Source organism: Salmo salar, chromosome ssa25 (genome assembly GCF_905237065.1).
Source record: "Salmo salar chromosome ssa25, Ssal_v3.1, whole genome shotgun sequence".
In the NCBI taxonomy this organism is placed as follows: Eukaryota; Metazoa; Chordata; class Actinopteri; order Salmoniformes; family Salmonidae; genus Salmo; species Salmo salar.
The window spans coordinates 4,074,468-4,099,794 of record NC_059466.1 but is presented as its reverse complement, the minus strand read 5'-3'; the positions used below and the strand labels follow the sequence as shown (position 1 = coordinate 4,099,794).

Sequence of the window (25,327 nt, the reverse complement as noted above, 5' to 3'; positions counted from 1 at the left end):
TCCTGGTTCTCAAGGTGGATGTATTGCAATCTCTATTGTACTTGGCGTACATCTACCCATTGCCGGCTTGTCTGAGGAGGCCTCTAGTGAGGCTGGTGTTTCAGTTCATGTGGGGTGGCAGGTACGAGTGGGTCGCCAGGGCACGCATGATCTGTCCCATCGGGGAGGGAGGTAGGGGGGTACCACATCTCCCCCTCAAGCTGGATGCAATTTCAGTTTCTTTTCTGTTGACGGAGCTTGCTCAGCCAGTACTACACCCATCCGGTTACCTCCTGCGGGTGTTCTTCTTGTATCAGGCGAGAAGCGTAATGGTGTGGTCTAACACGGGTCCTCGAGCGGAACAGCTGCCGTGGCACTTTGGCCATGCGGCCAAGTGGCTGCGTGCGCACCCCGAGGTTGAAGTCGCCCGAGTAGGTTTAGATCACAGGCACCTGTACGAGGAGGTCAGACGGGCAGTAAGTCCGGCACCTGTAGTGGGCATCCCGGCAGTGGTCTGGGAGGGAGTGCAGGCGCGGGGTCTGGACAACAGGCTCAAGGACCTGAATTGGTTGAGCCTCCACAAGTGTTTGCCGGTACGCTCCACCATGTACCGGCATAGCTTGGCGCGATCCCCCACCTGCCCAAGATCTTCTTGTGGCAGGGAGGAGACTGTGCGCCATGTCTTTTGGGACTGTGCCATTGCCGGAGTAGTATGGGCGAAGGCACGGGTGTTGTTAGGAAGGGTTAGAGGGGATTTTGTACTGACTTGGGCTAGGCTAGATAGAGGTGTAGGGAGAGCGAGGGGGACGGATAGGGATAGGTTTCTGCTCTGGCTTCTCATGAGCCTCTTTAAGCGGTGGCTGTGGGAAGCCATGCAGAACATGGTTAAGACAGGGGAAGATTGGGGGGTGGAAGGGATAGTGAGGAGGGTGGAAGGAGATTTGAGAGGGAGGATGAAGAGGGAAGAGAGGAAGTGGGGGCAGCATGCCGCCCGGGAGAGATGGAAGGGGGGATTAGGGCTGGGGTTATTTTAGATTAGGGACGGGAAGATAGGGAAAGTTAGTGTTTAGGATGACGCTCCCCTGAGTTTTTGTTTTGGGTTTTTGAATTAAAAATGCCATTATTATTTGTGTTTGGATGGAATGTATGAGTTTGTATTGAATGTAATAAATGATTTTTTCAAAAAAAAAAATCTGTTCTTATCAGTTTAATATCTGATACGTCCCCCATCGGGGGACTACATATTAAATGGATTTTTCGAACAGGGAGTCGGAAATGGGGCTTGCTCCGTCCGCTCCACGCATCGACCCGGTTTTGCAGTACCTCCGGGAACGGTGCAACACTTTTCTCCCATTGTCAAGGAAAAAGAAATACACCAAGCTATGTAAAACAGCTAGCAGAAGAAGAGAAGGAATGAAAAAAGAAGAATCATCCAAACTGAAACAAGTGCGAAGCCCCCTTCATGGGGGTCCCCCGTTTTCCCGCCATTTTGGCCAGGATTGTGTGTGTGTGTGTGTGTGTGTGTGTGTTTTTGAGCCCCCTCCAAAAATACAATCACTTCACCAGGATTGTGTGTGTGTGTGTGTGTGTGTGTGTGTTTTTGAGTCCCCCCCAAAAATACAATCACTTCACCAGGATTGTCTGTCTGTCTGTTTGTCTGTCTGTGACTTTTTACCCACAGCCCTCGAAAACTTGGAAGAGTGGGTTCGGGGACCACCCGCGGGGACCCGGCCTAGAGTGCACCGTGTGTGTCTCGGGCCCCGACCTCTGACTTCCATACGACTCTGGTTTCTCTTCATTACGCACAAGCCTTTCGCCTTTTACTAAAGACTTCCGTGGAGAGGAACACTTACGAGTTCAACGTATTTTTGGAAGGGCTTTGCTTCTGGCAGAGCCCGGTATCTTGTTTCAAGAGAAATTGACAGAGATGACGCCGAGACTTTTTGCTCAGGCGTTTGACTTGAAGCCGGCTGACCGACCGGCGTATTTTTCCACTCAAAGTAGTCGCTCGGGCAATTGAGTTCAAGCCCGACGATGACTGGTGTATTTGCCGGGCATTGAACAAATAGTCGCACTAGGATTAAAGAGCTAGTGACCTAACGACGCATTAGCGACTTTTTAAAAAAAACACACCCGCCTGTCACCAGGGAAGCGTTGGGTGAGGAGGAGCCAACTTTTGCCAAACCGATGAGGTCTGCCGAGGCCCCCGGGGGCCCGGCGGGTGCAAGGGTCAATTTGTGGGTTATCGCTTCTCGGCCTTTTGGCTCAAACCAAGCGTGTGGCACGCCCGCAGTTTGATCAACGAAAGAAAAGAGAAGGTGATGGCGACGGGAGACTTTACGTCGGCCCCTTCGGCGCGACTTTTGAATACAATCCGGTTTGTCGGGAAGGAAATGGACGGAATGCAGTTCGCTATGGGAAGAAGGAGCTTCGCAAAAGATGTCATCTTTGGATTTCTTGGAGTGACGACAGAACGAATCTACTGCTACAGAGATTTTCCTCTACGGAATGCTTTCGAGGTCACCTTCACGGGGGATTACCTGTGTCAGGAAGCTTGGAACAAGTGCTTGGAACACAAGGACGAAACACCGATCTCCAACTTCAATGTGTAGCCTCTGTTCGCAAGTCGGGTAAGGACCATAACTGTCTGCATGCAAAATCCGTATGTGAAAGAGCAGGATATATGATCCTTCCTGGGTAAATACTGTGATGTACTGGGGGTTGGAACAAAAGAAATGGATTATGATGGTATGTGGAATGGGAATAGAAAGTACGCTGTCCGATTCAGAACACGGACGGGAGGAATTGAGTATCCCCCAGCGTCCTTCTACATTGGCGGTGTAAAGGGGTACCTCTACTTCTATGGGCAGCCTAAAACGTGTAGGAGATGTGGAGAAGAAGGCCACATCGCAGCACTGTGCCCGAACACATTCTGTAGAAACTGTTTGGAGGCGGGTCATTTGGCAAGAGATTGTAAAAAACCCAAATCGTGTAATCTGTGTGATTCAATTGAGCACATGTTCAAAGACTGCCCAGACAGACACAAAACCTATGCAGAATCACTGCGGAACATTGAGGTGGTATTGGACGAGATCTCGAGAGACCATGCACCCGCACAGGAGAATCTCCCAAGGCCTCTTCCGGAGGCTTCTCTGAGAAAGACTCCGGGTGATGTGTCGGATCCCTACGCTTTCGGGAATCCGGTGGCAGGAACCTCTGCTCAACCAGGACAGGTGGCAATAGAGGAATCTTCACTGGGGATAATAATATCAGATACCCCAGAGGAAAGTAGAGTACAGTGGGGTGAAACAGAAGAGGATAAAGAGATGGATTGGAAAACAGTAGAGGGGAAGAGAACAGCAAAGCGGAAAGGAACAGAGGAGAGGTTGGACACCGAAAAAAAAAAAAGTAATAGAGACTTTCAGCAGGTTCGACGCTCTGGAGAATGAGGAGACGAGAGAGCAAGGAGATCCAGGTCCCGAGCTGTCCTCAGCAGGAGAGTCTCCACCAGTGCCGTTGGTCGCACCATCAGAGGAGGACAGTGAGGGCAGCGTGGATTCCCAGCCGGAGTTTGCGAGTGGCTCTATGGTGGATAGCCTGAAGTCAACAACAATGTTTCTGACCAAGGGGAAAAGAGACGGAACATAAAAGAAAATTATGTTTAATGTCCTGTCAGTTAATGCCAGGGGATTGAGAGACACTGTCAAGAGGACATCTCTGTTTTTTTCCTTAAAGGCATTGGACTTCCAGGTGTGCTTCCCTCAGGAGTGTCACCTAAAGAACACAGAGGACATCAAAAGGTTCAGCAAGGACTGGAAGGCAGGTGCTTCAGTATGGAGCATAGGCAACGTGCACTCGGACGGGGTGGGGATAATATTTAAGGATACTGGGTTTGTAATTGAGGAGGAAAGAATTATTATCCTCTATGGGCTAGGTGGGAGGCTAGCGTGCCACCCGTGGTGCACTCCATCAACAGCAGGTGCATTTCAAGAGCGGCAAATTTGAATCCAAATAAATGTCAAAATTCAAATTTTTCAAACATACAACTATTTTACACCCTTTGAAAGATAAACATCTCCTTAATCTAACCACGTTTTACGATTTCAAAAAGGTTTTACGGCGAAAGCATAAATTTAGAGTATGTTAGGACAGTACATTTACAAGAGTTGTGTGTAATGTTTTGTCAATTCAAAGACAGGGTCACCAAAACCATAAAACCAGCTAAAATGATGCACTAACCTTTTACAATCTCCATCAGATGACACTCCTAGGACATTATGTTAGACAATGCATGCATTTTTAGTTCTATCAAGTTCATATTTATATCCAAAAACAGCGTTTTACTATGGCATTGATGTTGAGGAAATCGTTTCCCTCCAATAACCGGCAGTCAAGTCAGCGTCACAAATTAAATAATTAAAATTAGAAAACATTGGTAAAATATTATATTGTCATTTAAAGAATTATAGATTTACATCTCTTGAACGCAATCAACTTGCCAGATTTAAAAATAACCTTACTGGGAAATCACACTTTGCAATAATCTGAGCACTGCGCCCAGAAAAATACGCGTTGCGATACAGACTAGACGTCATGTTGGGGAGATCTAAAATCGAAAATACTATGTAAATAATCCATTACCTTTGATTCTCTTCATCAGATGTCACTTCCAGGTATCACAGGTCCATAACGAATGTAGTTTTGTTCAAAAAAGCTCATCATTTATGTCCAAAAATCTCCGTCTTGTTAGCACATGATCTAAGCCAGCCGGACTTCTCGTCATGAACGAGGGGAAAAAATATATTTACGTTCGTTCAAACATGTCAAACGTTGTATAGCATAAATCATTAGGGTCTTTTTAACCAGAACATGAATAATATTCAAGGTGGACGAATGCATACTCTTTTATAACGTATTGGAACGAGGGTACCCAACATGAACTCGCGCGCCAGGTGTCTAATGGGACATCATCGTTCCATGGCTCTTGTTCGGTCAGATCTCCCTCCAGAAGACTCAAAACACTTTGTAAAGGCTGGTGACATCTAGTGGAAGCAATAGGAAGTGCCAAAATATTCCTCAGCCCCTGTGTTTTTCAATGGGATAGGTTTAAAGGTAATACAACACATCAGGTATCCACTTCCTGTCAGAAAATGTCTCAGGGTTTTGCCTGCCAAATGAGTTCTGTTATACTCACAGACACCATTCAAACAGTTTTAGAAACTTTAGAGTGTTTTCTATCCATATATAATAAGTATATGCATATTCTAGTTACTGGGTAGGATTAGTAACCAGATTAAATCGGGTACATTTTTTTTATCCAGACGTGCAAATGCTGCCCCCTAGCCCTAACAGGTTAAAGAAAAACAGAGAAGGTGTGCAATCTCCGAATTAGAAACAGGTAGGGGGAAAGTCACCAAAAAAGAAGATATAATGACGCATGCTCAGGAGTTCTATCAAGCTTTGTTTAAGAAAAGAGAAGTGGATAATGCAAGAGCGGAGGAATTATTAAATAATATAAGCAAAAAGCTAAATAATGAAGAAAGAACAAATTTAGAAAGAGAAGTATCCAAAAAGGAAATAGAGGAGGCATTGAAATCTCTGAAAGCTGATAAAACTCCCGGGTGTGATGGATTACCAAAAGAATTTTACTGTTGTTTTTGGGGAATCCTAGGTGAGGACTTACTGGAGGTGTATAGAGAGATCTTGGTCGATGGGATGATGCCGGAATCTATGAGGTCTGGTGTAGTAAGCTTAATATACAAGAAGGGAGAAAAAGAGCTCTTAAAAAATTGGAGGCCCATTACTTTGCTAAATGTGGACAACAAAATCTTGGGGAAAGTAATAACAAATAGACTGAAAGAGGTGATGCCTAGCCTGGTTAATGAAGACCAGACATGCGGGGTTATGAATAGGTCCGCAACATACAACCTACAGTTAACCAGGGATGTGATCGTTTGGGCCAAAGACAGAAACCTACCTTTGTGTGTGTTGAACGTTGATCAGGAGAAGGCTTTCGACAGGGTCAGTCATGACTTCCTGTTCTCAATTCTAGAAAGAATGAATTGTGGCACGATTTTTGTTAATTGGATTAAGACAATGTATAATAAAGCATACAGTAGAGTGCAAATCAACGGGTTTTTCAGCAAACCGGTACTTCAAGAAGGTGGGGTGAGACAGGGGTGCCCAATGTCACCACTACTGTACGTGCTATTTGCTGAACCACTAGCTAATGTGATAAGGAACGATAAAGGTATAGACGGGGTGCATATCCCAGGGAGTAACGGAGAAAGGGTTAGAATCGCCCAGTATGCAGACGACACCACTTTGTTCCTATGCTCTGACCGGGCGATAGACAGGGCGATCATACTGTTGAAAACTTATGGAGAAGCAGTGGGGTCAAAAATTAATTTGGGGAAGTCTTCTATGATGTACTGTGGCGCCTGGGAAGGGAGAACAGAGGGCAAGGGAGGCATAACTGTCTGTAAAGATGGGTTAAAAATATTAGGGGTGTATTTCTTTCAAAAGGACGGAATAAAAGAAAATTGGGAAGGAAAGATTGAAAAAGTAAAGGTAAAACTCAACATGTGGAAAAGCAGAAGGTTAACGATCAGCGGAAAGATTATGGCAATAAAAACAGATATATTACCAACTTTAATTTACCTGGCACTGGTGTTCCCAATCAATGCCAGGAGTAAAATCGTTGTGACAAGGTTGATATTTTCATTTATATGGGGTGGCTCATATGAAAGCGTAAAGAGAGAGATGATGTATGGGCAAGTATCAAAGGGAGGGAGAGACATCCCATGTTTGTCGGTGAAACTGGATTGTCTTTTCCTCAATCAGATGTGTAAAACTTTGTTGAAAGGAATACAGCATAAATCATTTTTCTTTGTTAGGATGTGGTTCGGGTCTACTTTAAGAGGGATGTTACCTTGGGACAACAGGGTTCCGAATGCAGAGGTAAAACCTGAATATTACACGCAGGCCATATCATTTCTGAAAATACACATAAAGGAAATGGAAAGAGAGGTCTTATTAGACCACAGGAAAATTAATGAAATTATAAGGGAAAATTGGGAGCAGAGATATGAGGCTGATTTGAAAGCAGTTAATTGGGAGGGGATACAACCAAAATGGATGGATAATGAGTGCAAGGATTTGGGATGGCTGTGTGCTTTAAATAGGTTGGCCGTAAAGGAGAGGATGTATAGACACAACTGTGCAGTGAACGCAGAGTGCCCCAGGTGCAAAAAAAGCGAAACAGTAATGCATGTATTCTGGGAGTGTGGTTTTGCAAAAGATTTCTGGGGAAAGTGCGCACCTTTCATTAACATGGTCTGCAACAATATTGTTTTGAATGGTAAGAATATTGTGTATGGAGAGGAGATCCTAACATTGCCAAAGAAAGAGTTTAGAGCAGTGTGGAGTATGATCAGTTTGGGGAAGCTGGTACTGTGGGAAAAAAGAAATGTTTGTATTAAAAAGGAGAAAGATACAACGGTACCAGCAGATGCCTTTTATTTGTTTGTATGGAAGTTAAGAAATGTGATTGAAATGGACAAACACGTGTATGGGGAAGACTTTTGTAAAGGCATTTGGGGAAGTGTAAAACTTGCATGAAACTGGGAAAGTATTGATGGAAAAAGAATGTCACAGTAAATTGTAAATTTTTGTATTAATAAAAAATTAAAAATAAATAACAAAAAATCTGTTCTTATCAGTTTAATATCTGATACGTCCCCATCGGGGGACTACATATTAAATGGATTTTTCGAACAGGGAGTCGGAAATGGGGCTTGCTCCGTCCGCTCCACGCATCGACCCGGTATTGCAGTACCTCCGGGAACGGTGCAACACTTTTCTCCCATTGTCAAGGAAAAAGAAATACACCAAGCTATGTAAAACAGCTAGCAGAAGAAGAGAAGGAATGAAAAAAGAAGAATCATCCAAACTGAAACAAGTGCGAAGCCCCCTTCATGGGGGTCCCCCGTTTTCCCGCCATTTTACTTAAAAAAAAAAATATACAAAATAAAAAACATTGGCCAGGATTGTGTGTGTGTGTGTGTGTGTGTGTTTTTGAGCCCCCAAAAAATACAATCACTTCACCAGGATTGTGTGTGTGTGTGTGTGTGTGTGTGTGTGTGTGTGTGTGTGTGTGTGTGTGTGTGTGTGTGTGTGTGTGTGTTTTTGAGCCCCCCCCCAAAAAAATACAATCACTTCACCAGGATTGTGTGTGTGTGTGTGTGTGTGTTTTTGAGCCCCCCCCAAAAATACAATCACTTCACCAGGATTGTCTATCTGTCTGTCTGTCTGTCTGTCTGTCTGTCTGTCTGTCTGTCTGTCTGTCTGTCTGTGACTTTTTACCCACAGCCCTCGAAAACTTGGAAGAGTGGGTTCGGGGACCACCCGCGGGGACCCGGCCTAGAGTGCACCGTGTGTGTCTCGGGCCCCGACCTCTGACTTCCATACGACTCTGGTTTCTCTTCATTACGCACAAGCCTTTCGCCTTTTACTAAAGACTTCCGTGGAGAGGAACACTTACGAGTTCAACGTATTTTTGGAAGGGCTTTGCTTCTGGCAGAGCCCGGTATCTTGTTTCAAGAGAAATTGACAGAGATGACGCCGAGACTTTTTGCTCAGGCGTTTGACTTGAAGCCGGCTGACCGACCGGCGTATTTTTTCCACTCAAAGTAGTCGCTCGGGCAATTGAGTTCAAGCCCGACGATGACTGGTGTATTTGCCGGGCATTGAACAAATAGTCGCACTAGGATTAAAGAGCTAGTGACCTAACGACGCATTAGCGACTTTTAAAAAAAAACACACCCGCCTGTCACCAGGGAAGCGTTGGGTGAGGAGGAGCCAACTTTTGCCAAACCGATGAGGTCTGCCGAGGCCCCCGGGGGCCCGGCGGGTGCAGGGGTCAATTTGTGGGTTATCGCTTCTCGGCCTTTTGGCTCAGATCAAGCTTGGTACCGAGGTGCCCCAGAGCTCGCTGAGTCAAAAGGTCGACGACAGGAGAGCGGTAAGTTTTTTTTAATTTTTTGGGTATTGTATCTCGGCCATTTTGTTCTTTGTTTATCTTTTTAGGTTTTTTTTTCCCTTTCTGAGAAGGAAGCAAGAGAGGAGTCGAGGGCGCCAATCTCCTAGCAGAGATGGCGCAAAATACTTCATACAGGTCGGTCCCTGTGATCGGGCTTGCAAACACGGTTCGTTTTTCGTGGAAGAACAAGGAGTTGGATCCGTTTGGACGGGAAACATTTGGAAGGACTATCTTGATTGGAATCTTCAAGCTGTCAGTTAAGGACGTGTTTTGCCTACAAGGGAACTAATTGGAAGGAGCTTTTGACGTGGCATTACACACAGAAGAAAAACACAAGGAGGTACTAAGAAAGGCGAAAGCAGTGGGAGGCACGAAGCCAATGTGCAATTATGAGGTGACCAGCCTTGCGAGGAATAATTACAGGGTTGTAACTGTAAACATGTACAATCCGTATGTCAAAGATGAGGAGGTGAGGGCCTTTCTGGGGAGATATATGGATAATGTCTCCTCAGCAAGGGCCCTCAAAGATTCACTTGGATTTTGGAGTGGCCGAAGGGGTTTCCAGGCCCTCCTCAGGGAGGACCCGAAGGGGCTGGGTGGCTACCTTCATCCCCCGGCAATGTTCTCCCTGGGGGCTGACAGGGGGACATTATTTTATGCACGTCAGCCCCCGTTTTGCAGGCGCTGTATGGCCTACGGTCATATCCTAGCCTCGTGCAGCACGAGAAAATGCCGATTTTGTGGATCTGGAGAGCACGAGTCTTGGGACTGTGACGAGCCGAAGGCGTGCCACGGGTGTGGCTCATCCGCACACCTGTGGCGGGGATGCCCGGCTCGTCAGCGGTCATACGCGTCTGCAGCTGGAGGGGGGACAGGAGCGGGGGATGGGGGAAGAAGAGGAGGGGGAGGAGGCCAAGAACAAGACCCGACTACAGGCCCAGAGGTGAAGGCCTCAGAGGAGGGAAGAGCGGCAGCAGGAAGAGATGGAGATGGCAAGGGAGCAGGAGAACCAGGAGGAGAGAAAGGAAAGGAAGCAGGAAGAAGCAAGGAAGTGGAGGAGCCAGAGAGAGCAGCAGAGGAGGAAGAGGTGGGGAAGAAGGAGACGGCGGAAGGACCAGAAGACGAGGAGGACGGGGAGGGTGGGAGGGAGGGAGTGGGGGGACAGCATAACATCAAGTGCCCTAGTGGAGGAGATGAGGGGAATGGTGGAGGAGCTGGGGGGAGGGGGGGTGGTGTTTCCCCGCTACACCAAACACCGAAAAAAAGAAAGGAAAAAGGAAGGGGGGCTCGGAGGACAGCGAGAGGGGGGAGGGGGTGGCCAAGCGAGCGATGGGGCTGGGAGAAAAATCTGTGTCCTCGCTGGCTTCCCCAGCCCCTCAACTCCAGGGGGTTGTGGAACAACCCAACAAGGATGGGGGGGACGCTGTTCTTGATTGAGGACATGGGCTCTCCCACTCTCTTCCCAACAAGTTACGAGGAGGGGGAAGTGGAGGAGGTGGGGGGGTCAACCCAGGGTACAGGAAACTCAGCGGCCAAACACCATTCCATCATCCTGGATTGGTGGGATGGAGGAAGACGGGGGACGTCGGGAGTGCGGAGGGAGTCCCCGCCGGTGGAGATGGAGCAGGGGAGCATCGGGTGAGCCTCCTGTTTTTGTTTTCATTGGGTTTAGTATTTGGGTGATGTTAGGTTGTTTTGTATTGATTTTAATTTAATTTTCTTTCAAGATGATTACTTTTGTTAGCTTAAATGTAAGAGGGTTAAGGGATTTTGTTAAGAGGAGGGCGGTGTTTAGTTTTCTAGAAGGGGTGGGTTTTGATTTCTGTTTTCTACAGGAAGTTCACCTGAGGGATGGTGGGGATGTCAATAGGTTTAGAAGGGAGTGGGACAAGGGAGAGTCGGTTTGGGGGATCGGGGGAGTGCACTCATCGGGGGTAAGGATTTTGTGTGGGCACAGAGATGTAAAGGTGGAGGGTTCTTTTGTGGTTATGCAGGGGAGGGTTATGGGGATGGATGTCACTTTTAGGGATAGTAGGTATAGGTTAGTGGTGGTGTATGGGCCACAGGTGGCGGCAGACAGGAGGGAGATGGTGGACTGTCTGACGCCCCTGTGTGTTACAAATAGGCACTTAGTGATAGGGGGGGATTTTAATATAGATTTAGGGGTAGGGGGTGATAGTAGTGCAGGCTCCATCACCGGGCTTATGGCTTGCCATGGTCTGGTTGATGGAGGCCTGCACACTACTCCGACAATGGCGGGTCCCACATGGCGCAACTCTCGGGGGGTTGCGCGGAGGCTCGACTATATTTTTCTATCTAGGTCTTTGGGTCAGTTGTCTGGGCGGCTGTTGCCTGTTTTCTTCTCAGATCACGACGGGGTGCTCCTGCAGGTGGGGCCGCCAGTCTGCCTCTTCGGTAGGGGGTACTGGAAATTAGATCGGGATGTGCTGGAGGAGCAAGCTTTCGTCGACACCTTTTTTTGGTTTCTTTCGGGGGCTTGAAGGCCTCCGGTCCATGTGCGAGGGGGTGTTAGAGTGGTGGGATTTAGTTAAGGTAAGGATTAGGGCTTTTATAATAGGATATTGTAAGAGGAAAAAAAAGGGAGGAAAGGAGGGAGGTGGATCGTATCCAAAGGTTGCTCGAACTCGAGTACGAGGCAGGCAACCTCGGCGGGTCGATTGACTGAGAGAGATCCACTGACCTGAAGGCGCAGCTCAGGGAGCTGCAGGAGCGGAAGGCTCGAGCTTTCCTGGAGCGTGCGCATAATAGCTTTCTAGAACATAATGAGACTTGTTCCGCTATGTTCTTTAAGTCGGTTAGGGGCAGACAGAGTAGGAAGATAATGCATGGGGTGAGGAAAGAAGATGGTAGCATAGTTAGAAAACCGGAGGAAATGGTCAGGGTAACAACTGATCATTTCCGAGGTTTATTTAAAGAGAGGGTAATAGATGTAGAGCAGGGAAATGTGTTTTTAGAACACTTGTCCCGGCGATTGCCGGAGGACATTAGAGACGTGATGGAGGCTCAGATCTCCCTCGAGGAGGTTGAGAGTGCTCTCAGGAGGATGGGAAAAGGGAAGGTGCCTGGGATGGATGGGCTGCCGGCCGAGTTTTACCTCAAGTTTTGGGGTATAATTGGACCAGTGGTCCTCGAAGTCTTGAAGGCCATCCTTGAGACGGGGGTCCCGGGGGGGATCAATGGCTGTTGGGGTGCTGTCACTTCTTTACAAGAAGGGGGAAGTAACTGACCTTGGCAACTGGCGGCCGTTGACCATGCTGTGCGTAGACTATAAGTTGTTAGCAAAGGTCTTAGCGGACCGGTTACGCACAGCCCTTCCCTACGTCGTCCATGAGGATCAGACGTGCGGGGTAGAGGGCCGCTCGATTAGATGGAACCTACAGTTGATTAGGGACTCCATCGCTTGGGTAGAAGATAGAGGGCTGCCTTTAATGGTAGCAGCGCTAGATCAGGCGAAAGCCTTTGATCGCGTGAATAGATCTTTTCTATTCAGGGTGTTAGGTAGATTAGGATTTTGGGGAAAAGTTTATAGGATGGATCCGTACTTTATATGTCGGAGCGGGGTGCCGGGTTAGCGTTAACAGTCACTTAGGTGACGTTTTTTGACCTCTCGTCTGGGGTCAGGCAGGGATGCCCGCTCTCGGCTCTCCTCTTCTGTACATGGAGCCTCTGGGGGCTGCCATTAGGGCAGACACAGGGGTGGAGGGCTTGCTGATTCCTGGAAGTGGCGGTCTCCGTGTAAAGTTGACCCAGTACGCCGACGACACCTCCTTGCTGCTTTGCAAGGACTCGTGCCTGATGAGGTCCCTTGCCATCAGTGGGGATTTCACCCGAGCGTCGGGGGCGGTTCTTAACCATGCGAAGTCTTCCGTTAAGTTTTTCGGAAGATGGAGTGGTAGGACGGATGTGCCCGGAGGGTTATCTCTCTGTAACGGGGCCGAGGATACTCGGGGTCCATTTTGAGACCTCCGGCTCAGCGACGCTGAACTGGAACATGGGCATCGCAGTGGTACAGAGGAAGCTAGCGATGTGGAGGGCTAGGTCTTTGTCCTTTTTAGGCAAGGTCCTGGTTCTCAAGGTGGATGTATTGCCATCTCTATTGTACTTGGCGTACATCTACCCATTGCCGGCTAGTCTGAGGAGGCCTCTAGTGAGGCTGGTGTTTCAGTTCATGTGGGGTGGCAGGTACGAGTGGGTCGCCAGGGCACGCATGCTCTGTCCCATCGGGGGAGGGAGGTAGGGGGGTACCACATCTCCCCCTCAAGCTGGACGCAATTTTTGTTTCTTTTTGTTGACGGAGCTTGCTCAGCCAGTAATACACCCGTCCGGTTACCTCCTGCGGGTGTTCTTCTCGTATCAGGCGAGAAGCGTAATGGTGTGGTCTAACACGGGTCTTCGGGCGGAACAGCTGCCGTGGCACTTTGGCCATGCGGCCAAGTGGCTGCGTGTGCACCCCGAGGTTGAAGTCGCCCGAGTAGGTTTAGATCACAGGCACCTGTACGAGGAGGTCAGACGGGCAGTAAGTCCAGCACCTGTAGTGGGCATCCCGGCAGTGGTCTGGGAGGGAGTGCAGGCGCGGGGTCTGGACAACAGGCTCAAGGACCTGAATTGGTTGAGCCTCCACAAGTGTTTGCCGGTGCGCTCCACCATGTACCGGCATAGCTTGGCGCGATCCCCCACCTGCCCAAGAACTTCTTGTGGCAGGGAGGAGACTGTGCGCCATGTCTTTTGGGACTGTGCCATTGCCGGAGTAGTATGGGCGAAGGCACGGGTGTTGTTAGGAAGGGTTAGAGGTGATTTTGTGTTGACTTGGGCTAGGTTAGAGAGAGGTGTAGGGAGAGCGAGGGGGACGGATAGGGATAGGTTTCTGCTCTGGCTTCTCATGAGCCTCTTTAAGTGGGGGCTGTGGGAAGCCAGGCAGAACATGGTCAAGACAGGGAGAGATTGGGGGGTGGAAGGAATAGTGAGGAGGATGGAAGGCGATTTGAGGGGGAGGATGAAGAGGGAGGAGAGGAAGTGGGGCAGCACGCTGCCCGGGAGAGATGGAAGGGGGGATTAGGGCTGGGGTTATTTTAGAATAGGGACGGGAAAGGTAGTGTGTAGGATGACGGGGAGGGATGATGCTCCCCTGAGTTTTTTGTTTGGGTTTTATTTTGTTTTTGGAATACAAATGCCATTATTATTTGAATTAGAATGAAAATTATGATTTTGTAAAGTATGAATGGTATTGACGGTAATAAATTAAAAACGGAAGCGGGAGGAAAAAAAGGAAAAGAAGACTACAGCATAGTGGAAACGGAAGGGCAGGAGGCTGAAGGAGAGAAAGAGGAGGAAGGAGACAGGAGAGTGGAGGGGCCGGAGAAGACGGCGGTGGAGAGGAAGGAGACGGAGAAGGGAACAGAGAGGGAGGAGACTGGGAAGAAGGCGGTGGAGAAAAAAGAGACAGAAAGGAAGGAGACCGGGAAGAAGGTGGTGGAGAAGAAAGAGACAGAAAGGAAGGAGACAGGGAAGAAGGTGGTGGAGAAGAAAGAGACAGAAAGGGAGGAGACAGAGAAGGCAGTGTTGGCGGGACCAGTAGGAGAAGGAGTGAAGGAGTGGGGGGACAGTAAAGAGGTGAGATCACGGGTGGAGGAGCTAAGGGAGATGGTGGGGGGCTGCCAGACAATATGAACGAAGCGAGGGGGGGGCTGACGGACGCGGAAAGGAATGTTCCCTGGCTGCGCCCTCCACCAATAAAGAGACCGAAGAAGGGGAGCGCCCGGACAGCAGGAGGAAGAAGGGTGGTAAAAGGGTGGTGGTGGGGGAAGGGCAGGGGGGAGAGGTTGCAGGGCTCTCGTGGGCTCCCTCTTCTTCATGTGTTTTTATACCCCTGGCAGAGCTGGACCTACCAGGCATGGCCCAGGAATGGGGGATGGAGGAAGGAGCAAGTTTCCTGTTTGGGGGCATGGGGTGCTCGAGCCGGAGCCCGGAGGAGGGGGGTGGTGGATTTGAGTGGGGGGCACAAGACACAGAGTGTGGGTGTGCCGGGTATTGGTGTTGTTTCCAGGGGAGAGGGGATGGTGGCCGACGGAGGAGCGTCAGGAGTGGAGGAGGCGTCCCCGTCGGTCGGGAGTATAGGGTGAGTTTCTTTGGGTATTTGATGTGGGTATGGGTTTTGGTTTTTAGGTGGGAAGGGAAGACGAGTCTTTGTTTTGGGGTTTTAGTGTTTGTGATATAGTTTAAAAATGCCTAGTTATGATTTTTGATTGATATATGGTTTTGTATTGAAAGGCATTGAACGTAATAAATATATTTTATTAAAAAAAATCAAAAAAAATCTGTTCTTATCAGTTTAATATCTGATACGTCCCCCATCGGGGGACTACATATTAAATGGATTTTTCGAACAGGGAGTCGGAAATGGGGCTTGCTCCGTCCGCTCCACGCATCGACCCGGTATTGCAGTACCTCCGGGAACGGTGCAACACTTTTCTCCCATTGTCAAGGAAAAAGAAATACACCAAGCTATGTAAAACAGCTAGCAGAAGAAGAGAAGGAATGAAAAAAATAAGAATCATCCAAACTGAAACAAGTGCGAAGCCCCATTCATGGGGGTCCCCCGTTTTCCCGCCATTTTACTTAAAAAAAAAAAACATTGGCCAGGATTGTGTGTGTGTGTGTGTGTGTTTTTGAGCCCCCCCAAAAAATACAATCACTTCACCAGGATTGTGTGTGTGTGTGTGTTTTTGAGCCCCCCCAAAAAATACAATCACTTCACCAGGATTGTCTGTCTGTCTGTCTGTCACTTTTTACCCACAGCCCTAGAAAACTTGGAAGAGTGGGTTCGGGGACCACCCGCGGGGACCCGGCCTAGAGTGCACCGTGTGTGTCTCGGGCCCCGACCTCTGACTTCCATACGACTCTGGTTTCTCTTCATTACGCACAAGCCTTTCGCCTTTTACTAAAGACTTCCGTGGAGAGGAACACTTACGAGTTCAACGTATTTTTGGAAGGGCTTTGCTTCTGGCAGAGCCCGGTATCTTGTTTCAAGAGAAATTGACAGAGATGACGCCGAGACTTTTTGCTCAGGCGTTTGACTTGAAGCCGGCTGACCGACCGGCGTATTTTTTCCACTCAAAGTAGTCGCTCGGGCAATTGAGTTCAAGCCCGACGATGACTGGTGTATTTGCCGGGCATTGAACAAATAGTCGCACTAGGATTAAAGAGCTAGTGACCTAACGACGCATTAGCGACTTTTTAAAAAAAACACACCCGCCTGTCACCAGGGAAGCGTTGGGTGAGGAGGAGCCAACTTTTGCCAAACCGATGAGGTCTGCCGAGGCCCCCGGGGGCCCGGCGGGTGCAGGGGTCAATTTGTGGGTTATCGCTTCTCGGCCTTTTGGCTCAGATCAAGCTTGGTACCGAGGTGCCCCAGAGCTCGCTGAGTCAGAAGGTCGAAGGTGGTAGGGAGGAGAGTTTTCTTGGGTTGGAAACTTTTTTAATTTTCCCTCCAAATTTTTTTTGAGCGCATTTATCAAGAAAAATGGCGCGGAATTCAAGCAGCAGGTCGGTTCCTGGTATGGCTCTAGCAAACACAGTACGGTTTGCATGGAGGGATAAGGAGTTGGAGCCAGCCGGGAGAGAAACCTTTGGGAGGACGATCCTGATGGGGGTATTGAAGCTGGCGGTTAACCTCTATGGGACCGGCGGGACGAATTCGTCCCACCTACGTAACAGCCACTGCCATCCTGTGGCGCGATTTTCAAAATCTTCAAAATCATATTACTTCAATTTCTCAAACATATGACTATTTTACAGCCATTTAACCTCTATGGGACCGGCGGGACGAATTCGTCCCACCTACGTAACATCCACTGCCAGCCTGTGGCGCGATTTTCAAAATCTTCAAAATCCTATTACTTCAATTTCTCAAACATATGACTATTTTACAGCCATTTAAAAATAAGACTCTCGTTAATCTAACCACACTGTCCGATTTCAAAAAGGCTTTACAACGAAAGCAAAACATTAGATTATGTCAGCAGAGTACCAAGCCAGAAATAATCAGACACCCATTTTTCAAGCCAGCATATAATGTCACCAAAACCCAGAAGACAGCTAAATGCAGCACTCACCTTTGATGATCTTCATCAGATGACAACCCTAGGACATTATGTTATACAATACATGCATGTTTTGTTCAATCAAGTTCATATTTATATCAAAAACCATCTTTTTACATTAGCATGTGACGTTCAGAACTAGCATACCCCCCGCAAACTTACGGGAATTCGCTAACATTTTACTAAATTACTCACGATAAACGTTCACAAAAAGCATAACAATTATTTTAAGAATTATAGATACAGACCTCCTCTATGCACTCGATATGTCCGATTTTAAAATAGCTTTTTGGTGAAAGCACATTTTGCAATATTCTAAGTATATAGCCCAGGCATCACGGGCTCGCTATTTAGACACCCGGCAAGTTTAGCACTCACCATAATCATATTTACTATTATAAAAATGTCATTACCTTTTGTTGTCTTCGTCAGAATGCACACCCAGGACGTCTACTTCAATAACAAATGTTGGTTTGGTCCAAAATAATCCATCGTTATATCCGAATAGCGGCGTTTTGTTCGATGCGTTCCAGACACTATCCGAAATAGTAAAGAAGTGTCGCGCGCTTGGCGCAATTCCTGACAATAAAATTCAAAGTATTCAATTGCCGTACGTCGAAGCATGTCAACCGCTGTTTAAAATCAATTTTTACGTCATTTTTCTCGTAGAAAAGCGGTAAAATTCCGACAGGGAATCTCCTTTTCGGCAAACAGAGGAAAAAATCCCAAAGGCGGGGCGGTCGGGGTCACGCGCATAAGCTAGTGTCTCTTGATGGGCCACTTGAGAAAGGCGATAATGTGTTTCAGCCTGGGGCTGGGATGACGACATTCTCTTTTTCCCGGGCTATGAGAGCCTATGGACGACGTGGGAAGTGTCACGTTAGAGCAGAGATCCTTAGTAAATGATAGAGATGGCAAAGAAGTTCCAGAAATGGTCAGACAGGCCACTTCCTGTAAAGGAATCTCTCAGGTTTTGACCTGCCATTTGAGTTCTGTTATACTCACAGACACCATTCAAACAGTTTTAGAAAATTTAGGGTGTTTTCTATCCATATGTAATAAGTATATGCATATTCTAGTTACTGAGTAGGAGTGGTAACCAGATTAAATCGGGTATGTTTTTTATCCAGCCGTGTCAATGCTGCCCCCTAGCCCTAACAGGTTTTAAAGATAAGACTCTCGTTAATCTAACCACACTGTCCGATTTCAAAAAGGCTTTACAACGAAAGCAAAACATTAGATTATGTCAGCAGAGTACCAAGCCAGAAATAATCACACACCCATTTTTCAAGCCAGCATATAATGTCACCAAAACCCAGAAGACAGCTAAATGCAGCACTCACCTTTGATGATCTTCATCAGATGACAACCCTAGGACATTATGTTATACAATACATGCATGTTTTGTTCAATCAAGTTCATATTTATATCAAAAACCAGCTTTTTACATTAGCATGTGACGTTCAGAACTAGCATACCCCCGCAAACTTACGGGGAATTCGCTAACATTTTACTAAATTACTCACGATAAACGTTCACAAAAAGCATAACAATTATTTTAAGAATTATAGATACAGACCTCCTCTATGCACTCGATATGTCCGATTTTAAAATAGCTTTTTGGTGAAAGCACATTTTGCAATATTCTAAGTACATAGCCCAGGCATCACGGGCTCGCTTATTTAGACACCCGGCAAGTTTAGCACTCACCATAATCATATTTACTATTATAAAAATGTCATTACCTTTTGTTGTCTTCGTCAGAATGCACACCCAGGACGTCTACTTCAATAACAAATGTTGGTTTGGTCCAAAATAATCCATCGTTATATCCGAATAGCGGCGTTTTGTTCGTGCGTTCCAGACACTATCCGAAATAGTAAAGAAGTGTCGCGCGCTTGGCGCAATTCCTGACAATAAAATTCAAAGTATTCCATTGCCGTACGTCGAAGCATGTCAACCGCTGTTTAAAATCAATTTTTACGTCATTTTTCTCGTAGAAAAGCGATAAAATTCCGACAGGGAATCTCCTTTTCGGCAAACAGAGGAAAAAATCCCAAAGGCGGGGGCGGTCGGGGTCACGCGCATAAGCTAGTGTCTCTTGATGGGCCACTTGAGAAAGGCGATAATGTGTTTCAGCCTGGGGCTGGAATGACGACATTCTCTTTTTTCCCGGGCTCTGAGAGCCTATGGACGACGTGGGAAGTGTCACGTTAGAGCAGAGATCCTTAGTAAATGATAGAGATGGCAAAGAAGTTCCAGAAATGGTCAGACAGGCCACTTCCTGTAAAGGAATCTCTCAGGTTTTGACCTGCCATTTGAGTTCTGTTATACTCACAGACACCATTCAAACAGTTTTAGAAAATTTAGGGTGTTTTCTATCCATATGTAATAAGTATATGCATATTCTAGTTACTGAGTAGGAGTGGTAACCAGATTAAATCGGGTATGTTTTTTATCCAGCCGTGTCAATGCTGCCCCCTAGCCCTAACAGGTTAAAGACGTTTTTTGCCTCCAGGGGAATCCCACAGAAGCCGCTTATGATGTGACTTTTTACAATGAAGAAAAACATGATGAGATCATGCAGAAGGTGAGAGAAGTTGGAGCTGGAAGGCCGATGTGCCATTACGAGGTCACAAGCTTGGCGAGGAATAATTTCAGGGTGGTAACCGTAAACATCTATAACCCCCATGTCAAGGACGAAGAGGTGAGGGCCTTTCTGGGGAGGTATATGGACAAGGTATCCTCAGCAAGGCTCCTCAGGGACTCCCTGGGGTTTTGGAATGGGAGGAGAGGGTTCCAGGCCCTACTCAGGGAGGACCCAAAGGGACAGGGTGGCTACCTCCATCCCCCGCTATGTTCTCCCTGGGGGCTGACAGGGGACGTTGTTTTATGCACGTCAGCCCCCGTTTTGCAGGCGTTGTATGGCCGGCCATACCCTCGCCTCGTGCAGTACAAAAAAGTGCAGATTTTGTGGATCTGGAGAGCACGAGGCGAGGGACTGCGACGTGCCGAAGGCGTGCCACGGGTGTGGCTCGTCTGCACACCTGTGGCGGGAGTGCCCGGCTCGCCAGAGGTCATACGCGTCTGCAGCTGGGGGGGGAGCAGGAGCGGGGGATGGGGGAAGAAGAGGAGGGGATGGAAGGCCGGCTCAGGACGTGAGCACAGGCCCCGAGGGGAAGGCCACAAGGAAGGAGGAGGAACAAGGAGCGGCAACAGGAGTGGAGGCAGACAAGGAAGGAACGGGAGCAAAAGAACTGGGAAGAGAGGAGGAGGAGGAATGCAAGAGAGTGGAGGAGCCTGAGAGAGAAGAGCGCGAGGGGGGGTGGTGGCGAAGGAGACGGTGGAAGGACCAGTGGAGGAGGAGGAGGAGGGGGGGAGGCGGGAGTGGGGGGAAAGTGCCCTGGTGGAAGAGATGAGGGGTATGGTGGAGGAGCTGGCGGGGACAGAGGGGGGTATCTCTCCTCTACCACCATCACCAAAGAAGAGGGCGAAGAGGAGGGTGCGTTTGGCTGACAGTGAGAGGGAGGCCAAGAGACCGATGGGGGCGGGAGAGACCTCTGGGTTGCCGCTGGATTCCCCAAACCCTCAACTTCTGGTGGGGGGGGACCCACCTAACAAGGCCCAGGGCTGGGTGGATGAGGAGGTGGGGAGTTTTTTGTTTGGGGACTCCGTCTCCCCTATTCTCTTTCAGACCAGCTATAGCGCTGGGGAGGGGGAGGAGTGTGCGGGTAGACCCAGGATGCAGGGCACCCCGGTGCCAAACACCATTCCTGCATCCTGGGTTGGTGAAATGGAGGACACGTCGGGTGTACGGACGGCGTTCCCGCCGGTAGACATGGAGCAGGGGAGCATCGGGTGAGTCTCCTGTTTTTTGTTTTTCTGTTGGGGTTTAGTTTTTTTCTTGAGTAAAGGTTGATTTGTTTTATTTATTATAATTATTCATGGGGTTAAATTTTACGTTTGTTAGTTTAAACGTAAGGGGATTAAGGAATTTTGTTAAGAGGAGGGCGGTTTTTAGTTATTTGGAAGGTGTGGGTTTTGATTTTTGTTTTTTGCAGGAGGTTCACCTGAGGGATGGAGGGGATATCAGTAGGTTTAGGAGGGAGTGGGACAAGGGGGAGTCGGTTTGGAGTATAGGGGGGGTGCACTCATCGGGGGTAGGGATTTTGTGTGGGCATAGGGAGGTAAAGGTGGAGGGTTATTTTGTGGTTATGCAGGGGAGGGTGTTGGGGGTGGATGTCACTGTAAGAGATTGTAAATTTAGATTAGTGGTGGTGTACGGGCCACAGGTGGCGGCAGACAGAAGGGAGATGGTGGACTGTCTGGCGCCCCTGTGTGTTACAAATAGGCACTTAGTGATAGGAGGGGATTTTAATATAGATTTAGGGGTAGGGGGGGATAGTAGTGCAGGCTCCATCACTGGGCTAATGGCTTGCCATGGTCTGGTTGATGGAGGCCTGCACACTACTCCGACAATGGCTGGTCCCACATGGCGCAACTCCCGGGGGGTTGCGCGGAGGCTCGACTATATTTTTCTATCAAGGTCTTTGGGTCGGTTGTCTGGGCGGCTGTTGCCTGTGTTCTTCTCAGACCACGACGGGGTGCTCCTGCAGGTGGGGTCGCCAGTCTGCCTCTTCGGTAGGGGGTACTGGAAGTTAGATCGGGAGGTGCTGGAAGAGCAAGCTTTCGTCGACGCTTTTTGGGTTTCTTTCGGAGGCTTGAAGGCCTCCGGTCCATGTGCGAGGGGGTGTTAGAGTGGTGGGATTTAGTTAAGGTAAGGATTAGGGCTTTTATAATAGGGTATTGCAGGAGGAAAAAAAGGGAGGAAAGGAGGGAGGTGGATCATATCCAAAGGTTGATTGAACTCGAGTATGAGGCAGGCAACCTCGGCGGGTCGATTGACTGGGAGAGATCCACAGCCCTGAAGGCGCAGCTCAGGGAGCTGCAGGAGCGGAAGGCTCGAGCTTTCCTGGAGCGTGCGCATAATGGCTTTTTAGAACACAATGAGACTTGTTCCGCTATGTTCTTTAAGTCAGTTAGGGGCAGGCAGAGTAGGAAGGTAATGCATGGGGTTAGGGAAGAAAATGGCAGTATAGTTAGAAAGCCGGAGGAGATGGTCAGGGTGACAACTGATAATTTCCGAGGTTTATTTAAAGAGAGGGTAATAGATGTAGAGCAGGGAAATGTGTTTTTAGAACACTTGTCCCGGCGTTTGCCGGAGGACATTAGAGACGTGATGGAGGCTCAGATCTCCCTCGAGGAGGTTGAGAGCGCTCTCAGGAGGATGGGAAAAGGGAAGGTGCCTGGGATGGATGGGCTGCCGGCCGAGTTTTACCTCAAGTTTTGGGGTATACTTGGACCAGTGGTCCTCGAAGTCTTGAAGGCCATCCTTGAGACGGGGGTCCCGGGGGGATCAATGGCTGTCGGTGTGCTGTCACTTCTTTACAAGAAGGGGGAAGTAACAGACCTTAGCAACTGGCGGCCGTTGACCATGCTGTGCGTAGACTATAAGTTGTTAGAAAAGGTCTTAGCGGACCGGTTGCGCACAGCCCTTCCCTACGTCGTCCATGAGGATCGGACGTGCGGGGTAGAGGGCCGCTCTATTAGGTGGAACCTACAGTTGATCAGGGACTCCATCGCGTGGGTAGAAGACAGAGGGCTGCCTTTAACCTGTTGGGTCTAGGGGGCAGCATTTGCACGTCTGGATAAAAAAACTGTACCCGATTTAATCTGGTTACTAATCCTACCCAGTAACTAGAATATGCATATACTTATTATATATGGATAGAAAACACTCTAAAGTTTCCAAAACTGTTTGAATGGTGTCTGTGAGTATAACAGAACTCATTTGGCAGACGGAGATTTTTGGACATAAATGATGAGCTTTTTTGAACAAAACTACATTCGTTATGGACCTGTGATACCTGGAAGTGACATCTGATGAAGAGAATCAAAGGTAATGGATTATTTACATAGTATTTTCGATTTTAGATCTCCCCAACATGACGTCTAGTCTGTATCGCAACGCGTATTTTTCTGGGCACAGTGCTCAGATTATTGCAAAGTGTGATTTCCCAGTAAGGTTATTTTTAAATCTGGCAAGTTGATTGCGTTCAAAAGATGTAAATCTATAATTCTTTAAATGACAATATAATATTTTACAAATGTTTTCTAATTTTAATTATTTAATTTGTGACGCTGACTTGACTGCCGGTTATTGGAGGGAAACGATTTCCTCAACATCAATGCCATAGTAAAACGCTGTTTTTGTATATAAATATGAACTTGATAGAACTAAAAATGCATGCATTGTCTAACATAATGTCCTAGGAGTGTCATCTGATGGAGATTGTAAAAGGTTAGTGCATCATTTTAGCTGGTTTTATGGTTTTGGTGACCCTGTCTTTGAATTGACAAAACATTACACACAACTCTTGTAAATGTACTGTCCTAACATACTCTAAATTTATGCTTTCGCCGTAAAACCTTTTTGAAATCGTAAAACGTGGTTAGATTAAGGAGATGTTTATCTTTCAAATGGTGTAACATAGTTGTATTTTTGAAAAATTTGAATTTTGACATTTATTTGGATTCAAATTTGCCGCTCTTGAAATGCACCTGCTGTTGATGGAGTGCACCACAGGTGGCACGCTAGCGTCCCACCTAGCCCCAAGAGGTTAATGGTAGCAGCGCTAGATCAGGCGAAAGCCTTTGATCGCGTGAATAGATCCTTTCTATTCAGGGTGTTAGGTAGATTAGGATTTGGGGAAAAGTTTATAGGATGGATCCGTACTTTATATGTCGGAGCGGGGTGCCGAGTTAGCGTAAACAGTCACTTAGGTGACGTTTTTGACCTCTCGTCTGGGGTCAGGCAGGGATGCCCGCTCTCGGCTCTCCTTTTCGTTCTGTACATGGAGACTCTGGGGGCTGCCATTAGGGCAGACACAGGGGTGGAGGGATTGCTGATACCTGGAAGTGGCGGTCACCGTGTCAAGTTGACGCAGTACGCCGACGACACCTCCTTGCTGCTTTGCAAGGACTCGTGCCTGACAAGGTCCCTTGCCATCATTGGGGACTTCACCCAAGCGTCGGGAGCGGTTCTTAACCACGTGAAGTCTTCCATTAAGTTTTTCGGAAGATGGAGTGGTAGGACGGATGTGCCCGGAGGGTTATCTCTCTGTAACGGGGCCCTGAGGATTCTCGGGGTCCATTTTGAGACCTCCGGCTCAGCGACGCTGAACTGGAACATGCGCATCGCAGTGGTACAGAGGAAGCTAGCGATGTGGAGGGCTAGGTCTTTGTCTTTTTTAGGCAAGGTCCTGGTTCTAAAGGTGGATGGATTGCCATCTCTATTGTACTTGGCGTACATCTACCCATTGCCGGCTTGTCTGAGGAGGCCTCTAGTGAGGCTGGTGTTTCAGTTCATGTGGGGTGGCAGGTACGAGTGGGTCGCCAGGGCACGCATGATCTGTCCCATCGGGGAGGGAGGTTGGGGGGTACCACATCTCCCCCTCAAGCTGGACGCAATTTTTGTTTCTTTTCTGTTGGCGGAGCTTGCTCAGCCAGTACTACACCCGTCCGGTTACCTCCTGCGGGTGTTCTTCTCGTATCAGGCGAGAAGCATAATGGTGTGGTCTAACACGGGTCCTCGGGCGGAACAGCTGCCGTGGCACTTTGGCCATGCGGCCAAGTGGCTGCGTGCGCACCCCGAGGTTGAAGTCGCCCGAGTAGGTTTAGATCACAGGCACCTGTACGAGGAGGTTAGACGGGCAGTAAGTCCGGCACCTGTAGTGGGCATCCCGGCGGCGGTCTGGGAGGGAGTGCAGGCGCGGGGCCTGGACAACAGGCTCAAGGACCTGAATTGGTTGAGCCTCCACAAGTGTTTGCCGGTACGCTCCACCATGTACCGGCATAGCTTGGCGCGATCCCCCACCTGTCCAAGACTTTCTTGTGGCAGGGAGGAGACTGTGCGCCATGTCTTTTGGGACTGTGCCATTGCCGGAGTAGTATGGGCAAAGGCACGGGTGTTGTTAGGAAGGGTTAGAGGTGATTTTGTATTGACGTGGGCTAGGTTAGAGAGAGGTGTAGGGAGAGCGAGGGGGACGGATAGGGATAGGTTTCTGCTCTGGCTTCTCATGAGCCTCTTTAAGCGGGGGCTGTGGGAAGCCAGGCAGAACATGGTTAA

The 25,327-nt window shown here is 48.4% G+C and overlaps 5 non-coding genes and 1 pseudogene across 5 annotated transcripts; all 6 read left to right on the top strand.

Annotated features, from left to right (window-relative positions):
• The first annotated feature begins 1,149 nt into the window (after positions 1–1,149).
• Positions 1,150–1,324, top strand: LOC123730573 (uncharacterized; annotated as a pseudogene).
• A 434-nt stretch (positions 1,325–1,758) lies between these two features.
• On the top strand, positions 1,759–1,875 carry LOC123730655 (U5 spliceosomal RNA). The gene has a single exon (XR_006762090.1). It is a non-coding gene; the product is annotated as a U5 spliceosomal RNA (small nuclear RNA).
• Positions 1,876–7,645: 5,770 nt separating this feature from the next.
• Positions 7,646–7,838, top strand: LOC123730590 (U2 spliceosomal RNA). Its single transcript, XR_006762036.1, has one exon. It is a non-coding gene; the product is annotated as a U2 spliceosomal RNA (small nuclear RNA).
• Positions 7,839–8,447: 609 nt separating this feature from the next.
• On the top strand, positions 8,448–8,564 carry LOC123730654 (U5 spliceosomal RNA). Its single transcript, XR_006762089.1, has one exon. It is a non-coding gene; the product is annotated as a U5 spliceosomal RNA (small nuclear RNA).
• A 6,759-nt stretch (positions 8,565–15,323) lies between these two features.
• On the top strand, positions 15,324–15,506 carry LOC123730688 (U2 spliceosomal RNA). Its single transcript, XR_006762123.1, has one exon. It is a non-coding gene; the product is annotated as a U2 spliceosomal RNA (small nuclear RNA).
• A 427-nt stretch (positions 15,507–15,933) lies between these two features.
• On the top strand, positions 15,934–16,050 carry LOC123730653 (U5 spliceosomal RNA). The gene has a single exon (XR_006762088.1). It is a non-coding gene; the product is annotated as a U5 spliceosomal RNA (small nuclear RNA).
• The last annotated feature ends 9,277 nt before the right edge of the window (positions 16,051–25,327 follow it).